The sequence below is a fragment of the Triturus cristatus genome, chromosome 6 (genome assembly GCF_964204655.1).
Source record: "Triturus cristatus chromosome 6, aTriCri1.1, whole genome shotgun sequence".
Taxonomy (NCBI): domain Eukaryota; kingdom Metazoa; phylum Chordata; class Amphibia; order Caudata; family Salamandridae; genus Triturus; species Triturus cristatus.
In genome coordinates, this window is record NC_140589.1 from 309,809,062 (window position 1) to 309,832,789 (window position 23,728).

The window sequence follows — 23,728 nt, forward strand, 5'->3', positions numbered from 1 at the left end:
GTAGCAATCCCACAAATCTTGTCATATTTCTCTTAATTCCTACCACGATCTACTGAAACCGAGTCATATAAGCTACAGCTGGCGGCACCATCTGCTGCTGGGTCAATATTATTATTAGAACCCTCACCAACTCTAACGTTAATATCTGGTAGACTGACCCCAGCGTTGTTAGGAGGAAGTCAATCAATACACTCTAGGTCAGAGAGTGGTTCAAAGCGATTATACAGATGGGGGATGGAATAAGGGGTGTAAGGTGCCAATCCATTTAGGAACCTACCCTTGGATTTACCATGATTATTAAACATAGTTATAGTAGGAGGACCCCTATTTCTTTTTGGATAGAAGTAATTAAGGTCCAAAGATTGCACATCACCCATCCTACCAAATCTAGGTTCCCTACATATAAAATCCACCACCCTTGAGTCCCTGAAATTGACAATAATACAATCCCCCTCTAGGTCCTTAGGGCAATGCCCCACCCATTTTACTCTTCTGACATTAAGAATTTCCATAACAGAGGTCGGTGGGAGAGGTCTATTTTTATTCAACCAAAAGACTACTTTATTTTTGAGCTCCCTAAATGTTTCAGAATTTTCACCTTTAACAACCGATACTCCCGTCAGAATTATTGTATATGGGGTGGCCTCGGGAGGAAGGTTGATGCTATGAACATACTGTTTTGAATCCCTCTTAACGGGCTCTGCAGGAGGATTCTCTTGGCTCCTCAACGTTGGGGCACTTTGATTAGACTTTAATTTTTCCTTTGCACTTCCCTTGAATTCCTTATCAATATTAACATCCTTGGTATTTATGCTTATCAATGGTTGGATACTAGAATGTTCAGCAGGGGCTTGGGTTTCAGGTATGGTACATACGCCCGTCCCAGAATCTTTGGGGTTTGTAGTTATCGTTTGAGACATATTTTGCTTATTCGACAATTCTTTTAACATCTCATTATTAGCGATAACTATTTCCTCCAAAGATTCAATTTTAGTATTCATCAATCTAGTACGTTCAAGTAAGGGTATCATAAGTGATTTAACTAATACTTCTATTTTATTTAATAAATCTTTCTCATTACCTGTGGCCGACAGGCAATGTGGGCTAGTATCAGTTAATACAGGTATGGGAGAGTGAGGGTTGGAATCAGCCGATGGATTCGATACTGTAGTATTAGATTTAGGAATCTTAGATATACCTCCCTTTTGTACTCTATTCACTCTTTTCCTTTTGCGACGTTTAATAGTTTGGGAAACCCCCTTAAATATTTGGGGTTGAGCAGGACAACCAGTATGTAAGGCAACATCCTCCCCATTAACATTAGTATCACTCGAGGACAAGCCATCACCTGTTAAAATTGCAATGGATTCATCCTTGTTATGACATAAGCCTACCGGCACTGAGGCAGGATCTTGATGTAGGCTTGTATTTAGGACTAAAGCGCTCACTTTGTTAGGGGAAATCGCAGTAGCAATTTGACCTAAAGAAGAGCGCTTGCCTGTTATAAGATCTAAAGATAGACGTTTCTCTACAAAGGCTATTTCTTTTTCTAAGATACCCGTCGCTTTAATTAAAAAAGCATCAAGGGGGCCTGTTACCACCCCTGACGAAGTCTGGACTTGTACCAGTCTCTCTTTTCCTGAGCGTAAGGACATAATGGCAAGTACACAATAAGAGATATCAGTCTAAGTATAAATAACAAATTACAATACCTAGATTTACAAAACCAAGAGGGTAGGCCCAGCCCAGCCTCGGCAGCCCTCGGACGGCCTCAGACGGCCCGCCCTTTGCCCGGGCTTAGCCCGGCGACCGCCCGCGCGCGTCCCGTGTTGCGGGAAAATATTTGCATTAAGTGGACCTCCCAGGAGGGGGCGTGTCCGCTGGGGAAGAGGCAACAGGTGTGGACAGCAGAGCCTGCTGGGCCTTGCAGTCCCGCAGCGTAACCTTGCCACAATCCCAGAGTCCGGTGAACGGCGCCCGCGAAGCGGGGGTCGTGAAAGTTTCCCCAATACAGGCACTGGAGCCAAAAACCAGGAGACAGGTAAGAAGAGTCCAGTTTAAACGGCACCCGTGGAGCGAGTGGTTGCTTGAGCTTTTCAGCCAGGAGGGGGCGTGTCCGCTGGGGAAGAGGCAACAGGTGTGGACAGCAGAGCCTGCTGGGCCTTGCAGTCCCGCAGCGTAACCTTGCCGCAATCCCAGAGTCCGGTGAACGGCGCCCGCGAAGCGGGGGTCGTGAAAGTTTCCCCAATACAGGCACTGGAGCCAAAAACCAGGAGACAGGTAAGAAGAGTCCAGTTTAAACGGCACCCGTGGAGCGAGTGGTTGCTTGAGCTTTTAAGCCAGGAGGGGGCGTGTCCGCTGGGGAAGAGGCAACAGGTGTGGACAGCAGAGCCTGCTGGGCCTTGCAGTCCCGCAGCGTAACCTTGCAGCAATCCCAGAGTCCGGTGAACGGCGCCTGCGAAGCGGGGGTCGTGAAAGTTTCCCCAATACAGGCACTGGAGCCAAAAACCAGGAGACAGGTAAGAAGAGTCCAGTTTAAACGGCACCCATGGAGCGAGTGGTTGCTTGAGCTTTTAAGCCAGGAGGGGGCGTGTCCGCTGGGGAAGAGGCAACAGGTGTGGACAGCAGAGCCTGCTGGGCCTTGCAGTCCCGCAGCGTAACCTTGCAGCAATCCCAGAGTCTGGTGAAAGGCGCCCGCGAAGCGGGGGTTGTGAAAGTTTCCCCAATACAGGCACTGGAGCCAAAAACCAGGAGACAGGTAAGAAGAGTCCAGTTTAAACGGCACTTTTAAATGTGTTCTAGGGCTGCCTGAATGTTTAATGACTGTTCACCTCACGGAGGTCCACATCAAGGAGTAGAATGCAGTCTTTCTAACCGCAAGTACCTGGAGTGTGTGGCGAAGATTCAACAGGAGCCGGTCCCAGCCATGGACGCCGAGTCCTTCTGCTGCGAGAATAGAACCACCGGGACCTTCTCTAGGGGTATATATAGCGCCTCCTCGAACCCAAAGCACTACTTGACAGCCAGACTCAAGTTACAGTGGTGGAGAGTACCAGTATAGACCTTGCCGGGTGTCATTAAAGCTCATCTAAATGGCTCAGGAGTTGTAGACATTCGTGCCCGGTGGCAGAGGATTCGGCAATATTGCAACAGGAGCTCCCGGACAATTTAAGGCAAAAAGGATGTGCTACAAAATAAGGTGGTGGAACATTGAGAAAATTATTCAGACACAGTGGCAATATTTCTGCAATCAATGGTCAGTGCACATGATAAATCTGGCACCTCAGATACCACCTCCTCACAACATTCTAGGACATGGAAAGACTAAACCTGAAGAAGAATGCTAGAAGAAAGAAGACTCCCGGTTGGCCCCCTGGTTGCCAGATTAGTGTCACAAAAAGCAAAAGGATTTCTGAAACAAAGAGGGCTCAGATGACCATATCTGCATGGACCTTGCAAGGGACATTGCTGTAGCGACAGGATTAGTCTAGAAGCCTGCAATGAGGAGCTAGGGACTGTGGGACTGAAGACTAGGAAATTTCAAGCATTTGAGAAAAATGGGGCTTAGTCATTTTTTGACTCCTCTGAAGGACCAGGACAAGGTGCTGCAGCTCAAGATGGTCACACCATAGGTGGGCAAGAAAAGCAAATTCATGCCACTCAGATCTTTTTGCTTATCTGAAAACAGGTACAGTAGAACCTCACAGTAAAGGTATCCTGCCTTGTGGAGCCCTGCCTGGCTAGAGCTTTCAGTCCAACCCCATTAGACAACTTTGTCTTTGAAATACTGACTGAGTCCCAAGATAAAACAGTGGACCAGGTTGAGATAAGTCATCTATTGGACTGATCAAGCATCCCTTGTGGCCACAGTATGCAGCTTTGTGCAGCTCAAATCTTTTGACACTAAAACCAATGGTTTCAGCAGTAGTTGAAATTATTTTAAGGGTGCCTCGCTGGCCACAGCACTGGACCTTTCCCAGCTGGAAGATTTTGACTTCTGTTTCCGAGACAATGGGCCTATTTAAAGTCTGTTGGACGCTATACTCCATCACAATCATTATGGTTATCCTCCACCTTATTACAAGTAGTAAAGAATATCATGTACTTGTAATAAGATAGATGGTATAACCGTCACGTTTCTAACAGAGTAACTCATCCACCAAACTCTAAATCAGGTCTGTAGGTGACAACTTTGACCAGAAACAGAAAAACACACTTGGTGTATTCAACCTCTGCACCATAAAAATAACTTGAAATTGCGCTTTAGTCCTGGTCAGCTGTCCATTGCTCTACATTTGTGCTTTGCTTTTTTCTGTGTTATTTTTGCTTAGAAAGTAAAAACATTCATATCTCCTTTTCAACTTATTCTAATGTAATCATTATATTTTTGTTTTACCCTACTTTTCTATAGTGGTTTGATATTTTTATTGTTGTTAGTACTAATTGCACTTAGCACACACTTCTCATGGTGTTGCATGCTGCTTGTTTCATAGCTACCAGGGGTTCAGCAGAGATACATAGTTTTGGCCTTAACAGACTGTGTTTATTAAGTTGGTAGGGGTCAGCCCCTCCCACATTAATAACCCAGTTTCTGATAGTCATCTTTTGCAGAAGGTTTAAAACTAGGGGGCATATTATCAAGCACTGCGTTACGATTATCGCCGCTTTAGCGGCAGAAAACTGCCGCTAAAGCGGCGATAATGGACTTGATAATATGCCGCAGAGAATTCCAATAGAAGCCCAGGTTCACACCAGAACATGGGCTTCTATGGGAATTCTCAAGGGCATATTATCAAGCCCATTATCGCCGCTTTAGCGGCAGTTTTCTGCCGCTAAAGCGGCGATAATTTTAACGCCGTTTCTTGATAAGATACCCCTACCTTCTCAATCACCTTTCATTGGGATGACTAGAATACGACTTAAATACCCAGTTCAGTTTCTTACTGAGGGGAAGGGTTCGTCCTATCTGGAGCGAATACATTATGCTAAAACTCTTTATTGTTATCTAACCAAACTATGGCGCCTTTTGAAACTATATCATTATGGTGCACAATTGTTTGTGCATTCACAAATAACTTTCAAATACTTACATTAGTGAATTGCACATTTGTTATCTTTATCTAATAAATAATTTTCGTTCAATAACAAAAACACAAATTCCAATACTTCTGAATAGCACTGTAGTGGGAAGCCTTATACAATATTGCATCTTTAAAGGGTCTGATGTTCCTAATATTACTCGGTGGTTGGTGGAAACAGCCTGTTTGTTGATTAATGGAAATAATGTATGTTGTTGACAAGACCATTTTGTATTACACAACTGCCACTCTGTACACAAGGCTCTAATGACCATAATTTATATAAGCAAATTCTGACGCCTTGTAGCACAGCCTATGGCAACAGCATCCATAAACAAGTATTTTGACAGAACTTTGGGGCATATTAACAACGAGGCGATAAAAAATTATCGCCGCTTTTGCGGCCTTTTTCGGCCGAAAAGCGGCGATAATTTTATCGCATTATTTACAAGGACACGCTATCGCGTGTTTCCTTGAATCAGCTCCTGTTTAGTTCACGCCTCACTTTGCATCTCTAATGAGATGCAAAGTAGGCGTTCCTGCAAAAACTAAGGGAAAATGATCTCTAACTGCCCTACTCCGTATTTACAATACGGCCCAGGACACCCTTAGCGATGTAAAATACAGCGTTACCCACTGTTATCGCCGGTATTTTACGTCTGCTAATTTACATGACTACCATATCTATGACATGGGAAGTGGATTCAGTGGCTGAATCCACATCTCCCAATCATCAAGGTTTCTTCTATCGCTGCGGGAATATCGCTGGTTTACCAGCGATATTCCCACATAACGCCACTTTTGATGTAAAATTTATCGCCCTGGAGTAACGCGTTGTTAATAACGCGTTATCCAGGCGATAAATTACAGCGATAGGCAGCGATAAATATAAAAGCGCTAAGCGCGCTTTGCGATATTTATCGCCGTCTGTTGCTGATATGCCCCTTTGTTCGAGAATGTACACATCTTGAACCTCCCAAACTGGCAGCAATGGCAGATATGTATCTACAGTGCAAATATATAAGGAGATGTATACGTTGTTAGCACAGAAGACGGTGTTCACAGCAGAAGATGCTACTATCGATTATACAAACAAATGGGTCCAGAAATGTGCTGTTATGAAAAAAAACTTGCTGTAGGACTCACATTCGACCCTGCACATAAAATGCCAGCGAGGCGTTGCAGCTAACCCGCGCATCCCTAATATGAAATATCATTAATAAGCCAGGGTACCATCTTTCTAAGGCACAGCCATGGCACACTCTCTCGAAACTTATGGAAGAAAATTGAATGTGAGTACATTAGAAAGTAGCAAGGTTTTTACAGGAACTGTGATCAAAGAGTTTTGTTTTTGATTGTTGCATTGTCTCACACAAAAACGTGGAGCAGTGTATGCATATATGTACACTGTTAAAGGTAAATAATGATAAAACTAGAGAATAGGTAGGTCCTACAAGCATGTTTAACGTTTTCAAAAGCCACATAGAACATGAACACATATTATAAGTGGGTTTTTTAAACCCATGATGCAGTTGAATATTTCATCAGAAATGAAAAAAAACAATACAGCTGAGGATTACATCAGCGTCAACTAGCATTAGAAAAAGATAGGCTTCTAAGGGCATTCTGCTTTTTATGATGTCCTGCATTCCACGCAAAGCAAACATCAGAACCTGAGCAGGAAACACTGCAATGTCGAGGATAGTGCTTCAGTTCGTAGCGTTTAAGCAGATTAAAAAAAATAACTAACCTCTAGTTAACGAATGGTGATGCCAAGATAAAAAAAAATACATGCGTGTTGAGACCCACCAAAAACTAAGCAATTTATACTGCCAGCATTTTCCTACAGCTTATAGTTAGTTATATGTACACATTTGTATTTGACAACATGAAAACAAAAGTTGTTTTTTTTGCATCTTTTATATAGCTCGACCCGAAGGTATTGGAGAGCTATACATGAGCACCGTATTTACATTACATATTCAGGCACAGGGAGATTAAGTGATTTGCCCAGAATCACAGGATATGGACGCGACCCCGAGGATGGAACCCTGGTTTCCAACACCAAAGTCGGCAGTCTAGTCGACGGACCACATCCTCTGTTTCTCAGTTACTGAAAACTTGAGGAGAATGAATGTGAAAAGCCCGCGCTTGACAGATGCAGGTGGTGATAAATGGTTTTTCAAGGGGCATTGAGACTCTAATTTCTTAACCAAGGCACACTTAGGGGCAGATTTATGAGCCCCTTGCGCCTCATTTACGCCGCCGTTGCGTCACTTTTGTGACGCAGTGGCGGCGCAAATCCTGCACCATGCTGCGGGGTATTTACAACGTGACGCATCTGGGAGATGCGTCATGTTGTAAAGCCCTGCGCCAGCAGTAGGCGTACCTGTGCAGGGGGGGGGCGTTCCGTCGCAGGAACGCCTCCTAAAAGTGGCTGAGTGAAATCTACAAGATTTCACTCAGTCACTTTTGAGCCCATGCTGCGTCAAAACCCTGCGCCTGCGTGAAGCAGGCGTAAGGATTGACACAGCATTGTAATGATAGGGCACCCCCGATCCTTGCTGGAGCTGCATCGCGCTTGCGACGCAACTCCAGCAATGCACCGCCTTTCCGACGGAAGATGCGTCACGCATCTGCCCATCCGAGTGCCACGGTGCGCCGCATTGTAAATGCGGCGCATCAATGGTGGCGCACGGGTGGGCAGATGGATCGCAACTCTTCTGGCGCATCACTGCTGATTAGCAGAGATGCGCCAGACGTCATAAATCTGCCCCTTAATTTTTAACAGCGGAGCTTACGGGGTGTGACTTAGCCAGTCCCATTTATTCAGTCATCGTGCTGGGGTATTTTAAGCCGCACTGTCAAGCACAGTGAATTGACTAGCTGAATAAAGGTAGCATGCAAAGTAACACCACAGAGCATTTTTCAGACTGTTGTTAAATTACCTGCACCTCAGAAAAGCCTGCTAACATGAAAAATACCGGTATGAGTTTGTTTGACATTTCATATGTTGTCAAAATTACTGGGAGGGTTCATAGCACCAATACGCTTTATAAATTGATTACCTCCTCCACCCTTAACATTTCAATAAATAAAATGAAGCAAGATGATCGGGGAGCAGGCGAGTGTTAAAAATTAAACAAAACACAACCACTGCTGGGAAGTGCTCGTCCTCAGCAAAGTAAATAAAATTAGATAAAGCATGGCAATCTGGCAGCGGGAGCCGCATTAACAGTGGAAAAAAATAGCAGCGACTGGAGGAGCTCAAATGTTAATTAAATGTAAAAATGACAACAAGCGACAGCCTTTGCAGCCCAATATGTGCACGGAAATGCAAATACATTTTAATATAATTGGATAAACTGCTCCACAAGCGCAGAATGGTGCAGAATAAGTTGCCCATACAGAAATAGAAAATGACTTACTGCATGGAAAATGTGTAGTTGGCCGGTGCTCCTGGCTTAAAAACAGAAGTGATGTATCCGGAGCACTGGCCAATAAGTATCCAGGAAATCATAGCGATGGAGTTGTGAGCCAATCCAAGCAGCAGTTGTAATTACACTTCATAGAGTGATTACAGCAGGTCTTGAAGACAGCGCATGCGCACTGATGCTCGCCCTTAAAAGGGGTGGTTGCGGAAATCATTGCACCCTGTGGTGGGCACCCCATGATGCCTGCCACACTATGCATGGTTGTAAAGAGGGGTCCCATGGGTACCTCCACGGTCCCCATCCAGAGGCCTCAAGGTAAAGGGGTGTCTGCTATGGGCCCCTAAAGTCAGTTTCCGACAGCCTTTCCTTTTCAGATAGACCGATGCATAAAAGCTGTCTGAATCCGACATCGTAATCTGTCAGATGGAAATGCGATCCATAGAGATGTACAATTCTGCTCTGATCGACTCGGAGTCTCCAAAGCCCGGTCAGAACCGAGTTGGAAAGACCGAACAGTTACCTTCTATTATATTCAGTCGGTTGGAAATGTTTCTGAGTCGGTAGGAAATAAGGGTTCCGGCACGGGTTGGGAAAATACAAATGCCTGTTTGTGCTTTTCTGACCTACATCGTAATGAGGCCCTAAATTGGATTTGAATAAACACTGCATCCCTGACCCCTTTCTAAAGGACTGTTAGTAGCTCATAAGGAACAGACACCACATAGACAAGTATGTTGAGTGGGGTTGTTTGGGGCTACAACAACCTAGATGTTCACACTCAAGCATTGGTGTACTGAACCAAGTTCAGGCATTCATGGGTGGCAAAGCCAAACCTTGTTGAACTAAGACGGAGCCTTATGTCCTGATTTATGGGATTTTGGCATAGAGCAGTGCAGCAAGGTACCTTGCTGTGCTACCTAACGCCAGAGTGAAAGGGCAGGAATGCACCATATTAATTCACTAAGGTGCATTCCTGTCTTTCTCCCTGCGCTGGCACTGTTTTATTACCCTAGTGCAAATGTAGGCACCAATGCACAATGGTGCATGGGTGCCTCCATTGCATGCAGGATTGTTTTAGTGCAGCAAGGCACACCTTCCTGCACAAAAACAATCCTAGGAGGTGTTTTCCTCTTTCTGCAGCACACATAAATGAGGAAAAAACGAGGAGAAATAAACATATTTTCCCTCGTTATAGTTCACCTTGGGAGGCAAATGGATTTTGTAAATCAGGAGCAGCATAAAAAATTAATGGGTGTTGCATGGCAAAATCACTGCAACACCCATGGAATGCCTCTCAGGTGCAGAGTAAGGCAGCGCAGCGATTTGCGCTGCATTGCCTTACTCAAGATCTATGATGCCACAAAAAGCAATGCAGGGGGTTTCTGCATGGCTTAATAATTCATGTTGAGAGCCCTGAGTCACCCACGTACCACTTTAGGTGGTGCAAAAGTGATGCAGGGGTCTCATAAACAAGCCCCTTAGTTTACACAACAGAGACAAGGTTACAGGCTGTATCCAACACACACTTATTGAAGCGGGAGAGCCACTGGGTGAGGTTCCACTGAAGCCATGCATTTTGGCAGAAAAAATTCTGAGGGGGGAGAATTAAAATTTTCACAGCTGATGAAGTACTTGCGTTGGTATGAAATTTTTTGCACCTATGCCCTGTCATTTGGATTTAGTCTTCTTTATGGTCCTCAAAATCTCCAGCACAGCAAGCCTGAAGCTGTATCCAATGAAGGTGCATAAATAACACCTTTGCCTCAATGTCCCACTGACTCTCCAGAGGCCTTGGAAGTCAAAACAATGTCTAAATTAAAACTTTTCAGAGTTTCTGGAGCAGCTCCTCTTTGTCACAAATGTCTCACAGGAACTGAGGGGACAAGACTCATTCCAGCAAAGGCCACAGGCAGGGTCCAGTTCACTTCTAGTTGTTACTGGCTAGCTGGACACTCAAGGAAAAAGGCCTCTTGCAGCTTGTTGCATTGCTAATCAGGCGATTGGCAAAATGACCCTCGCAGTCTGCTTCTTATTCCTGAGAACAATGCCCACACAGCTCTCATACATCAAGTCCAGTCCTCTCCTGGTCTTTCACAGGTCCAAAAAGTGTTCTGCTGAGCTGTGGGTGAGGTGCACTTTCGTAAGATTAACTAACCAGTGGGTAAGGGTGACCCATGGACACTCCTTAACCAATGAGGAAAAAACTATTTCCACTTTTGCAGCAAATTCTGTTTGCCTAACTATAATCTATCTCCAATTGCACTCTTCTAAGGCAAATCCAAGATGGCAAAGTCTGTCTCCCTTTGAAGGGTTGAAGTACACAGCCGACATTCAACTTTCCCATACCATCAGAGTAGTTCCTGCACCATATACTAATGCCTTACTGGGTAGTTAAATAAGTCAATAGTTAGCCGATCTTACAATGGTTTAAGAGTCACAATACAAACACTAGGCTCCAGACAGCATTGTCCCAGTGTTCAGAGTTAAAAATACAAGGGCATCTAGCCAATACAAAAAACATGGGGGTGGCGATGCAAAACGAGGCACTTTCTCACAGAGGACGTCTCTCTGACGTAGGCAACTCACGCTAAAGCTAACACTGTTGCTTGCACCTCACTGCATCTGCTCCTGCAGCCACAATTAGGTACACTGTTGTGTGTCCAGGCCATAGTTAGTGAACAGACATGCAGGAAACCTTTAACCCACACAGCAATGCCCATAGGGCAAAGATCTGCTTATGGCCTGTACAAAAGATATGGAAAGTTGCTGGCTGTGGTGCCCATGTGTGAGGCCACCGGGGAGCAGTGGTGAGCCCTTCCATACCTGGTGGCCCTATTTTTAAAATTGGAATGCTCTACACTCCCTGGCTAGGGAATCCAGGAATCAGGGAGAATGTATTCCATTGAATCAAGCACTCCCAGGGCTTGATGTCGCTGTCTCTCCAGAGTACAGTCAATTCTTTGAGTCTGGGTCTTCTGTGGTTGCTAGCAACCCGATTTCAAGGTAGACATTAGACTTTCATAGGAATATGTGCAGATATTTATAGCATTATGAAAGTTATCATACCAGAGAAATTGTTATTATTGTTGGGGTGCTTGTATTGTACTTCTGATTATAGGGCAACGACTTATAACGAAGACAGTAGCTTGATTATATTGTAATAGCCTATGAAATATTTGTTTCAGAGCTATGTGGTTTAATGGGTTAGGGCATGTTTGTGTTCACAATGTACAGGTGCATCAGACCTCTGTGGTCTAGTCCAAATTTAGGAAAATATTTGAGCTTGGTGTTTTTTTCTTAATTTACAGCCTCTGTACTTTGCAAGGCCTTTTATCAGGTGTTCTCCTAGTTTTCTCCACCTGCCAACATGTATACATTTCAAATGTTGTGTGTAGTATTCAGGGCCAGAATGGCCTTAGCAGCACTGCGCATTTTCAGGTGGGCCGGAGGGGTGGGAGCAGTTCTGTGCCCGTTGAAGTCGGTTTTGTTACTGGGAGGTGGCAATATCGCCCCCCTACAATTAAAGCGGGAGCGGTGCTATTCACCAGCACTGCCCCCCCGCCCTGGCTCCCGGGACCGGTCGAGCAGCAATCTGCCAGGGCTTGTTGCTTTTCTTAGTCCGGCCATGGTGGGATTTAGTTTGCAGAGTATTAAAATATTTTTAATTTTTCAAAGGTCAAAGGCGTACTGAGTTTTTAGCCCACAAACTTCTTAGTATAAGTGTAGGACTTACCAGTCTGCTGCCATGAGTTTCAAGTGCTAAAAGAAGAACTTGGGGGCATATCAACAAGCAGGCGATAAAAAATTATCGCCGCTTTTGCGGCCGTTTTCGGCCGAAAAGCAGCGATAATTTCATCGCCTAATCAGCAAGGTCACGCTAACGTCTGAAACCTTGCTTTAGCGTCAGGATTTCTAATGCCCAGCTTTGCATCTCTAATGAGATGCAAAGTGGGCGTTCCTGACCTGGCATGACAGGAGAAATGTCGCTATTTCTCCTATCAGCAAGCCTAACGCTATGAAGCATATCGTCAGGAAAAGTAGCGATAACACCTGTTATCGCTACTTTCCTAACACCTGCTTCAGGACTGACTTAGCCATGATATCCTATGGAAGGAGGATATCATGGCTAAGTTTGTGAGTCCTTATCAACTAGCTAACGTGAGATTATCGCTGGGTTTCCAGCGATAATCTCACGTTAGCCAGTTAGCACCAGGATTTTTATCGCTGATGAGATAAGCGTTGCTAATAGCACGCTATCGAAGCGATAAAAATCGGCGCTAGCCGGCGATAATTATCCTGGCGCTAAGTGCGCTCAGCGATAATTATCACCGGTTGTTGTTGATATGCCCCATGGTTCCCAGATCGTGGGTTTGAAGTACAGGATACCAGAAACTCAAGACCCCGGTAGTTTCAAATGGAGAGTATTTATTTTTGATTGACGTAGGAAATTGTCGGACAATTCAAAAGGAATGTGTTTTTTCTCTCTGCTGTATTTCAGAGGCAAAAAAAACTCTTCAATCCTTAGTGCTATCATGATCACCACTAGACGCGTCTGTCTCCTGATTGTCGTAGCACATATGTTTTACACAAGACTGTCGCTGGACCAATAGATACTTATTGAAACATCGTAATCGCCATCCTATGTATTTTCTGAGAGAACGCAAGCATGAGTGTCTGAGCGAAATGTACGGTACTGTTTTCCATGATCCCGGAGGAATCATGGTTGTTAGGTTCAGTGGATGCCAGAGACTACCTACACCACAGTGAGATACAGGAGGGTGGTAGTGGCAAGGTAGAGCTAGCTGGTCTAATGGCTGACATATCCTGTGGGGGTGTCTGGAAGCAGTAATGACACCAAGCCCTCAGTTTAGGTCATCCAAAATGTGCAGGTTGTAGGGGACTCCTAGGAACTACACGGCAGCAGAGATATTTCACACGGGTTATATTTGGGTTTAAATATTATGACATTTTTATATGCACTTGGTTGTGAAAACTACTATTAATTCAGTGTTCATTCAACCATACACCAATATTCAATACTTTTTTTTTGTTTTGGTTCTCATCCAGAACATGTTCAAACCTGAAGTGTTTGATTATTCCCACACAATAGTTAACATTCAAATAACAATGCTGTAAATAATATGGGCAGTATTATTTCTTATCACTACTAGCTATGACACAAATTCACACATATATGCCAACAGACAAATATGAGGATAGTGAAAGGCATCACCCCTCAAACATGGGTGTTTATGGCCACTGCTCATGTCCATAAAACGAGGCAGGTCATATTGACAATAGCCGCATTCACCCAAATAATGGTTTAGATTCAATATCAGCACTCCCTGTTGAACTCAAGGTTCCGAGAACCATCAATACTTCAGGACATACGTATTAATGGGCACTTAGCTCTTGCCAGTCTGGTGTATGGAAGGAAATGGAATACCTTCCGTGTGGCCTCCGCCTTGTTCAAACTCCCACCCTTCAAATCCTTCATTTGAGGCACTGAGAACCTGAAGGGGAGCTCTTTATAGTGACTGTCTCAAGATGGTCCACAAGACTTATATGCCTTGATTGACCTTTTGAAATCTCACTGAACTTGGCTCCAAAGACTGGCATCAGAGCACCCCTGATTGTCAATATTAATTCATGCTCTGCAGTATTTCCTTGACGACGACTAATGTCTAGACCCATTTTTGAGAAAAGGGAATGTGCATTTCAAAATAACCTAGCAGAAATCCACGCCAGTAAACAGCCAATACTTTTAACAACCGAGCATGTTGACAGTGACTATATCCCAACCGCACCAGTCCCCAATGGGGACCCAGAAAATGGGGCACTAGGGGACACGATTGGCAATAGTTTTACTGGGTAATTCTTGATAGATGTTTTGATTCAGGTTACTCAAAGCGTTTTCTTTATAAGTTATGGAGGCTGAAAAATCAGATTAGCCCCAGGTGAAACGAGACCGAATTGTTCGAGAAAAGGCTGCAGACATATTAGAAATTAAAAGAATAATAATTTGCTGTAATGCTGTTTTTAAAGAAATATATCTATGATGAGACTTACTAGATATTTTAATAGTAGACAGTAGAATGTGAAAAACAGAAAACAATGTTTGGCTAATTAGGAAATCTGATATATAGTTTAATTTTTGAAGACTCTCCAAATTATCAACCTATTTTTAATGTTCACGTACTTATTTTAGTAAATATGGATGATAGTATAAATATGAACTTTTTTAAAGCATCTGAATTATATTTGAGTATAAGGAGTTTTCCTAAAATATTCCAATTTGATATGTCCATCTGGTATCAGCCTACTACAACCCTGCCCCACCAAGATTGAAATGGTGGTGACCAATAATCAACTTTTCTACAAATTTTGTATGAATTATTGTAAATATTTTATCTTCATCAGGTTTCCTTGAAAACAAAATAAGTTAAACAAACGTCCTATATAAATTACTAGAGGTCCAAAACAGGTTGTTAAGAATGCTATACCCAGAGGGAATTCCACTCTTTCAGTTTTCGTGTGTATCCGGGACTGGAATAATTGGGTGCTCAAAGTATAGACACAATAATCATTGTCCTGTAGTCACAGGTTCTGGTGCTATCTGCAGGGTTGAGGGGGCTGTAGGCTGCTGCTGTGCATGCCCCAACCACCTGCATCCTTCAGCATGAGGAAGCAGAAGAAGCTCCACCCCGTAAACTAAAAAAATCTTCTCTCCTGCCATCCCTAGAAAGATTTCACCCACCGTGGGGCAAAAGAAAACAATGTGTGGTATTCTCTGTTCTGGAGTAAATAACTGGTAATACCCATAATGTCATTGGGGGATACCACCCAGTATTGCTAACTCCAGCCTTGGTATATCCCCCCCTTGAGATAACAGAAAAGTCAAAATAGACCCCAATGTGGTAATATTTTGACCCTATTTGAGCTTGGTTTTGTAACCTGAAAGAATAACATGATTTTTATCTTGCAAAGAAGTGGATGGGCAGAGCTTTACTGTTGTGCATACTGGTACCTATTCACAAAGGTATTTTTGAGTACATGAGTAAGTATTCATGTAGTACTCTTCTGCGTACTTCAACATGTCTTTCTGAATTTGCTCTAAAACATTAAAAAAGAGAATAGAAAGGAAATACTCTGTGACTATTCAAATACAATTAGCGCAAACAGAAATGACTCTGCCCTCTTTGTATGATTAATAATAAGGTATTAGATGTCTGTGGCTGATTCGCAAAGGCGTATAAGAGCACATAGAGGAGTCTACTGTAAATTGTACCTTCTATACTCAAAGGCATTAGTGAATCAGCCCCATAGGGCAACCTTTCATCAACTTTAACTAGCAGCTTAATTTCTACATTGTTAAATATTAAACCTTCCACAGAATGACTATTTCTAATGCATTCTAAAAAAAAGAGTTCAAGAAAGAAAATAATGAAGACAATAAAGGGTAACTCTGCCTAGTAGTCTCTTGCAACTGAAAATAATGGGAAATTCCCCTCAGGTCATTCCTTTGTTGATGGGGGAAGGGCATGGAGCCCCATCCCTTAAACTATGAACGGCCTCAGGGACCCCATCCTCCGGAGCTTGGCCAAGCAGTGTCCTGGGGACCCCATCCCAGGGACACTGTACTTCCCTGCCTGGGAGAGTGCGTACATACCCTCCCCTCACTCTTCCAGACAGGGAATAGAACTTAGCTCTTGCTGTGGTGGGAGCAGAAAATACAAGCTTCACTCACCAGAGTAGGAGCAAAGTAATGGAAGCTCTTCCCACTACCATGTCCATATACCTGCACCATCAGATTTCAAGTTTTTGGGTAGAAATCAAGTATGTTAAAGAACTTTTGAATCTGTTAGTTGTTTGATAAAAGGCATGCACAAGGATTTTTTTTTAGCTTTTTCTTACATTTTTTAATTTGATTGTGGTGGGCCTGGAGTTGCAGTGGGGTATTATTTTGAATATTTTGTTCTAATTTGCCAATTTTTTGGGAGGGCAGGGTCTGGTATTAAAGTACATTTTCTCTATTTTATTGTGTGCTGTTTGTGAATTTTGAAATGTGGGCCTAGACTGCTAATAAGCCAAAGCCTGCCTGCACTAAACATTGGAGGTATTTTAGAAAATACCTTTTCTGTGCTATATGCTTTTTAAAATCATCCATTGATTTATGTATGGCCTCGGATTAAATGCAAAATGTGTTTTTGTTTGTTTTCTAAATTAGTTCTGCAAAATTTTAAAGTATATTTTGGTGGTGTCATTTTTGATGTTAGGGAATTTTTTAAGTTCACTTAATTTTAGTTTTTGGCAGTGTTGATGGTAATGTTTTCTTCTTTGTTTACCATATCCTCTTATTTCTTTGCTAGCCAATTGGCCATGTTTGCGTGCCAATTTATGAATGGCCAGTGTCAGAGAGTTTGTGTGTGTGTTTTCTTTTCCATGCCATATTTCAGGGTGCCCATTTGTGTATCCAGTGTAATTTTGACATAAGCCTCTATGCGTTCTTTGTTGTACATACCCTCTTCCGTGCTGCAGTGACCAGTGTGGCTGGAGGCCATTTGGCATAGTTAGTGTGCTTTTGCCATGGGCCTCCATGCGTTCTTTGTTGTTCATAATTTCGACCTTGATGACCATGTGGCAGGGCAACCATTTTGTGTAGCCAGTGTGTGTTTTCCATAGGTCTCCTTGTGTTCCTTGTTGTCCATGCCTTTTTTCTTGTTGTTCTGAGCATATGTACTGCGGCCATTTTGCGTAGCCAGTATGGTAAATCCTTCCGAATTTTCAAAATTGCGTGAACGGGGAACTCAGTTAAGCTTTTGATTTATGAGAGAAGATACCAACTCATCAGGGAGGAGTCCCTGTCATTTATGCCGACATATCTTTGACGTTGGATGAGCTTAATCAGAAGTTGTACTTCACAAAAAATTATCATCACAATCACTAGCCTATCTTCAGTCAAAAAATTAGAGTTACTTTGAGTTAAAGGAGTTTTATTAATTTAATCTTTTAGTATTTCATCTTCATTTCAATCAGCATATAGATTCAGCTATATTGATCATAAGTTGTTAATAATCAAAAATAGTCATTTATAATCATTAAATGCATTAAGTGTGGTCCATAAAGATAATTATACCATTTCTAGGAAAGGGGCCAAGACGGTGTCAATGAGAACCCATAAAGAGATCTAATTTGAGAGAGAGAGTGATAACATAAGCATACATTTCTAGCATCGAGATCAGCCTAATAATCAGTAATCTATCAATGCAGACTTCTCATGAAGAGAGGTCCAAGAAAGTCAGAGGATTCTCAAGTAAAGGGAATGGCATGGAAAGCAATCTGGGGAAACACGATGTGGTAACCTACTCTAGGAACTGCATTCCATGGGGTCATCTTTCTTCAGCCAGCCAATCATCTTTCGATGCTCTCGTGGAAAGAGGATCTCTCTTTGTCTTCTCACAGGAACACAATAACTCTACATAACAGATATGAAAGCTGCAACTATTTCTTATCATCTAGTGGTTTCATATACTCTACTTCATGAGTCGTTCTCTTGTTCAAAACTATTTTCCCGTGAGGGAATGTTCACCTTCATCTTTTGTAAATAACAAATGTATTCATTTAGTAGCAATGGACATTGTGTGAGTAGAAACATTTGCAGAATTAGATGAAAAACATATATGCATTTATTATTCATTATGAAAAACATGTCCATGGGAAGGTCAAGAAAATAAAGATTTCTACATGACTTCAACCTTCTTTATTCATGTGATCTTGTCAGGCAAATTGCTTTTAACTATTCAGGTCTAGTACAAGTAAATATGACTGCCAAATACAATGTTCTGCATTTACACACATTTTTATTTTTAATTTAAGCCTACACATCTGCACATTGTTTTAAGCTGCATTATTTTCTTAATATTGTAAAGTGCTAGAACAGAGCCATTTTCTAGAGGCATTGATAGAACAGGCCTATACCTTTTTGTTCATTTTTTACATTTTCCCAGATGTAAGTTTAACATATTTGAGGAAGATTGCAGTACAGTTCTGTTTAATTATTTTCTTTCCCATGTTACCCTGTGATTCTTGACTCTTATAGTTATTCTTATTGTCTATAGGGGACACCAGAAATCATTTTTACTCTATGTATTTAATTTTTCCCTGCACCCCTGCCTGACATAAGCACATACTTAAAAAAAAGAAAATCAATTTTCCCCTTCAAACTGATGAATACAGGCCCCAGCTAGGCCCGCAGGACACAAGGGTTCGCTCTCCTGTAATGGAATCTATAAGGAAGTTGGCACGGAAACTGCAAAGTACAAAGACAGCATTTATTAACCCTTAAGGGTGGTCCTACAATCCACACAACACTCTTCAGTATTGCATAGAGTAGCACAAAGAACCTTCGTACATGGTCCCCTTTTATACACAGTAGAGGGGCTCATGAGTGGGTGGATACAACATGAAGACGAAGAACATTACCATTTATGGTCATTTTCGATACTGAATCAATATGTGGGCGGAGCTAACGCACTCCTTGAGCCCGCGAAAACATGGTCAAGCAAGGCTAACTGATAACAGATGTGGTCAAGTCTGGGCATGCGCCAGATGGACAAAGGAGCTATTTATAGACTGTTACTGGGCAGATTACAAGAGCAACTAACACAGAGGTTGGACTCTTCTCGTGGGGAACACGTGAAAGCATGACAATACAAAATGGAGTCCAAGCTTCGGTCAACATAACAGAGAAAACACGATCTATAACAGAGGAATTAATGTCTTTAGTAAATGCTTAATCACATCGTTGTTTCAATTTACAACAGACGACCCTTTCAGCATTTACTGAAGACATCCGGTTTGTTAGGATAATCATCATATATGTCAATTGTCATCATTTCTTCAACTTCTTTAGCTAAACGTTTTTGGTGGGCAACATCGGCAATAGCTTTCTTATCAGGGATACAGAATGATACACATAATGAGCAGAGCAAGGGACCACATTGGATACAAATACAGCATGAAAACAGAACCGCTACAATAATGCAGAGACCAGTTAGAACCTTCCATCCCCAGGCGGTAATTAACGCCCAAAACCATCCAGAAAAAGACCAAGTGCCGTTTTCTGTATGGATCTCAGCTGCAATTTTATGCAGTTTATTGATGGCATTATAAACTGATGGCGTATGATCAGGAATAAACACACAACAGCTACTTCCAATAATTTTACATGCTCCTCCTCTGTCAGCTAGCATAACGTCTAGTACCATATGATTCTGCAATGCAACAATTCTAGTGATCTGTAATTCCTCCGTAAGATTCCCAAGAGCAGCAGCAGTCTGATTTGTCACAGCTTCTACCACTCTTGTTAATCTTCGGATCTTCCTACTGTTCAGGGCAGCTCCAACAAAGAAAAACAGTCCTAAGTTAAAATCAATATACTGTTGCAGACTGGTGTCAGTCTGATCTATATCATCAATTGATAAAGTACGTTTATACCTATTTACAGTCACATTATTTAATAATTTCAAATCCTTATGATAAGATGCGGGTACTAAGAATACAGGAGGTAATAGAAATGATACATAGCATACCCCAGACCACCCAGCCGGCAGACGGTAATAACCTTTATTTCCACACACAAAGTACGTATTATGGGAGGCTAAAAAGGTACTATTGTTCAACCCATCAATATTCAAAACAGTAATGCAATCACTGACACCAACAGGGATGAAACCCACACTCTGGACACACAGGTCCGCTTGAGCTTGTGCTACTTGAATCACAAATTTATCTCTTCCCACAGTGTCTCTTGTGTTCGTAAAGATGTAGGGAATGGATTCATTGTCTGGTCGGTACTCTTCCCACTCCCAAATTGTCCCATTCGCTTGTGGATACCCATTCTTGTCTTGATGGCATTCTTTATTAAGTCTAAAAAGCAATCGTCCCACTGTCGGTTTCCGAGTGGCAAAAAGCAAAGTATACCATGCTCTACAAGAGCCATTATGAGAGAAAGGAAGTGGTATAAATGGCGTTCCTCCTTTCTTCTGATGAGCTGGCATCATCCCACATATCCAACAGTTCGTAGCATTCGTAGCAACGTGGGTATGATGCAGCATCTGGATGAAAGTGTTATTCAGGTAAGATTGTCGATGCTTCAACTCTAGATACGGTAATGTATAAAAATAGTGCTCCTCAGGCACCGGAGTTGTCAAGACAAGAATCTTCCGAGCGGGAGTTACATCCTCCACGAACCATGTGGTTATCCCAACATTGGCTACTGTCAACATGAACCCTAATGCACAAAGGATTTTCTTTTTCTCCATATCAAGGTAAAAATAAAACCCAATATCTTCCTGAAACTAAAAGTCTGTCAGAACTCTTCCCCTTGGGCAGCGGTTGATTTCTTCACCAGCGGGCCAAGAGGGGTGTCGCTACACTAATGCAGGGCTGATCCCCCCCCCTTGCCTCATCGGCTCTCCGTTTCACTAACCCAAGGGCCGTTCTGACAGTATGTCCCGCTACTGGAAAACTCACTTCCTTGGTCGAAGATGATATCGCCTTCCTCCAGGAGTCGCGTGGTCCGGAAAGAGCTCCTCAGTGGCGTTTGGCTCCGCAGCACGGCCTGTCTCTGCAGCCAAAATGTCTCGTTGATCGGTCAGCACGGCAGGTTCCACCAATCCGGGCGGCACCTTCCTACAGTGCAGAGAGTGGATCCAATTCTTTCGATTGGAGACTCGCACAGCCGTCCTCGTTGCGAGGAGGACCTGCTCAGGGCCCACCCATCTCGGCTCCAAGCTGTTCGTTCTGTCGAAGACTTTCACCATGACATGGTCACCAGGCCGGAGACCATGTCCTCCGCCGGAAGACCGATCAGGGAGCGCCTCTCGGACCTGTTGATGGATAGAAACCAAGTTATCCGTTAACTGTGCCAGATAATCGCTCATCATTACACAAGGTACATCATACACAGCCTTAGGTCTTGGTGGACCCCAAATATTCATTGGGCGTCCAAAAACGATCTCGTATGGCGTAAGGCCAGTTCGAGAGTGCGGTACTGATCTAATTGACAATAACGCCAGTGGGAGAGCGTCTGGCCAAGTCAAAGACGTCGAAGCTTGAATTTTGGCGATCTTAAGCTTCAGTGTACCATTATACTTCTCAACTAGGCCTGCAGACTGAGGGTGAAACACGGCGTGGAACTTCTGAGTGATGCCTAGGCCCTTCAAGACATACTTTATAACATCCGCTACAAAGTGAGGGCCGTTATCACTCCACAGAAGTCTACAGACGCCATATCGAGGGAAGAACTCTTTCAGCAGCAACTTCGCAGTAGTCATTGCAGTATTGTCTTTCGTAGGGTACGCTTCAACCCATTTGCTGAAAGCGCAGACCACTACTAGAACATACTTCAGATTATTACAGCGCTCCAGCTGGATGTAATCCATCTGCAAAACCTCAAAGGGTGCAGTGGGTGTCACAAATCCTCCTGCTGGAGTTCGAGTACCCTTTCCTGGGTTGTACCTCAGGCAGATCATACAGGTCTGCACCACTCTCTTTGCCGTGCTAGCAATCTCTGGATGCTCCCAGACTTGGGTAAGCATTTTCACAATTGCGGAAGCTCCAACATGTGCTAGCCCATGTGCCATCTGAACCATAGGTTGTACAAAGGCCGTGGGTAATTTCCATCTATCCATCTGCTTATTTCTCCAGCAACCCTCGTCATCCAGTTCTCCCTCGCTAGCCCATTGTTCCCGCTCTTTGTCAGAAGCGGTCCTTTGCATTTCTCGCACTTCCTCCTTCGCATCATGCCATCTCTCCACTTGTGACTTCACTACATACATGGCAGTAGTACCGGGCTGCATCGCAGTCTCCCGTGCTACTCGATCCGCTAACGCATTCCCTTCTCCAACTTTATCAACCACTTTCCTATGGGCGCTACACTTAACAATGGCAATTTTCTTTGGGTATGTCAATGCAGTTAAAAGATTATGAACTAACTCTCCATGCATTATCTGTACTCCATGTGACGTTAAAAACCCTCTCTCCTTCCAGAGTAGGCCAAAGTCATGCGCTACTCCGAAGGCATAGCGGCTATCTGTATAAACATTCACACATAATCCTGTACTGAGCTCACATGCTCGTGTTAATGCTATCAGTTCCGCTGCTTGAGCTGATTTCTGTGGTATGCGTGCTGTCTCCACTATCGTTTGTAATGTGGTAATTGCATATGCTGCTGAAGCCGTACCATCTGGTAGTTTCAGACAGGATCCATCCACCCACAGTTCTCCATCTACATCTGGAAAGGGCGTATCCTGGAGATCAATACGACCCTTTGTTTGTTCCTCAGTCACGAGAATACAATCATGCGCTTTCCGCGCCTCAGGCTGGGTTTTGGGGTATGGCAGCAATGTTGCCGGGTTTAGCGTTACGCCCCTTTTCAACGTAATATGAGGAGCCAAAAGCGTCAACTCATATCCCGTTAAACGGGCACTGGTCAAATGCTGCGTCTTTGTTTGATTAAGCAGGGCATCAACAGCATGGGGGACTAATACCAACAGCTTATGAGATAACACAATTCCCTCGCTTTGGCGTATTGACACAGCTGTCGCCGCAACCGAGCGAAAACACCCTGGTAATGCTCGGGCAACAGGATCAAGTACAGCCGAAAAATATGCACATGGGCGCTGCTTATCACCGTGCATCTGCACTAAAACTGACAATGCACATCCATCTTTCTCATGCATACAACGAAAAGGGTTTTGCATAATCAGGGGTTCCTAACACTGGTGCTGAACAAAGGGCCTGTCGTAGGGATTGGGATAGGCGTGTCCTTTGTCAAAAGGGCTAACAATGGCTTAGCTATGTGCGAAAACCCCAATATCCACTGTCTACAAAAAGAAACAAGGCCCAAAAATGCACGCACATCCTTCTGTGTGGATGGTCTCGGTGTATCCAAAATTACTTGGATACGATCCGGTGTGAGTGCACGTCCCTCCTTAGACAAAAGGTGACCCAGATAAGTCACCTTTGGTCTACAGAATTGCAATTTCTTCCTAGATACCTTATGATTGCGGGACGCTAGAAAGGAAAGTAAGGATAACGTACTTTTTTCACATAACTCCAGGGTGTCAGCCGCCAGTAAGATATCATCGACATATTGAATGAGGGCGACACCCTCGAGCAGGACAAAGGAATCCAATTGTCGTTTCAAAGCCT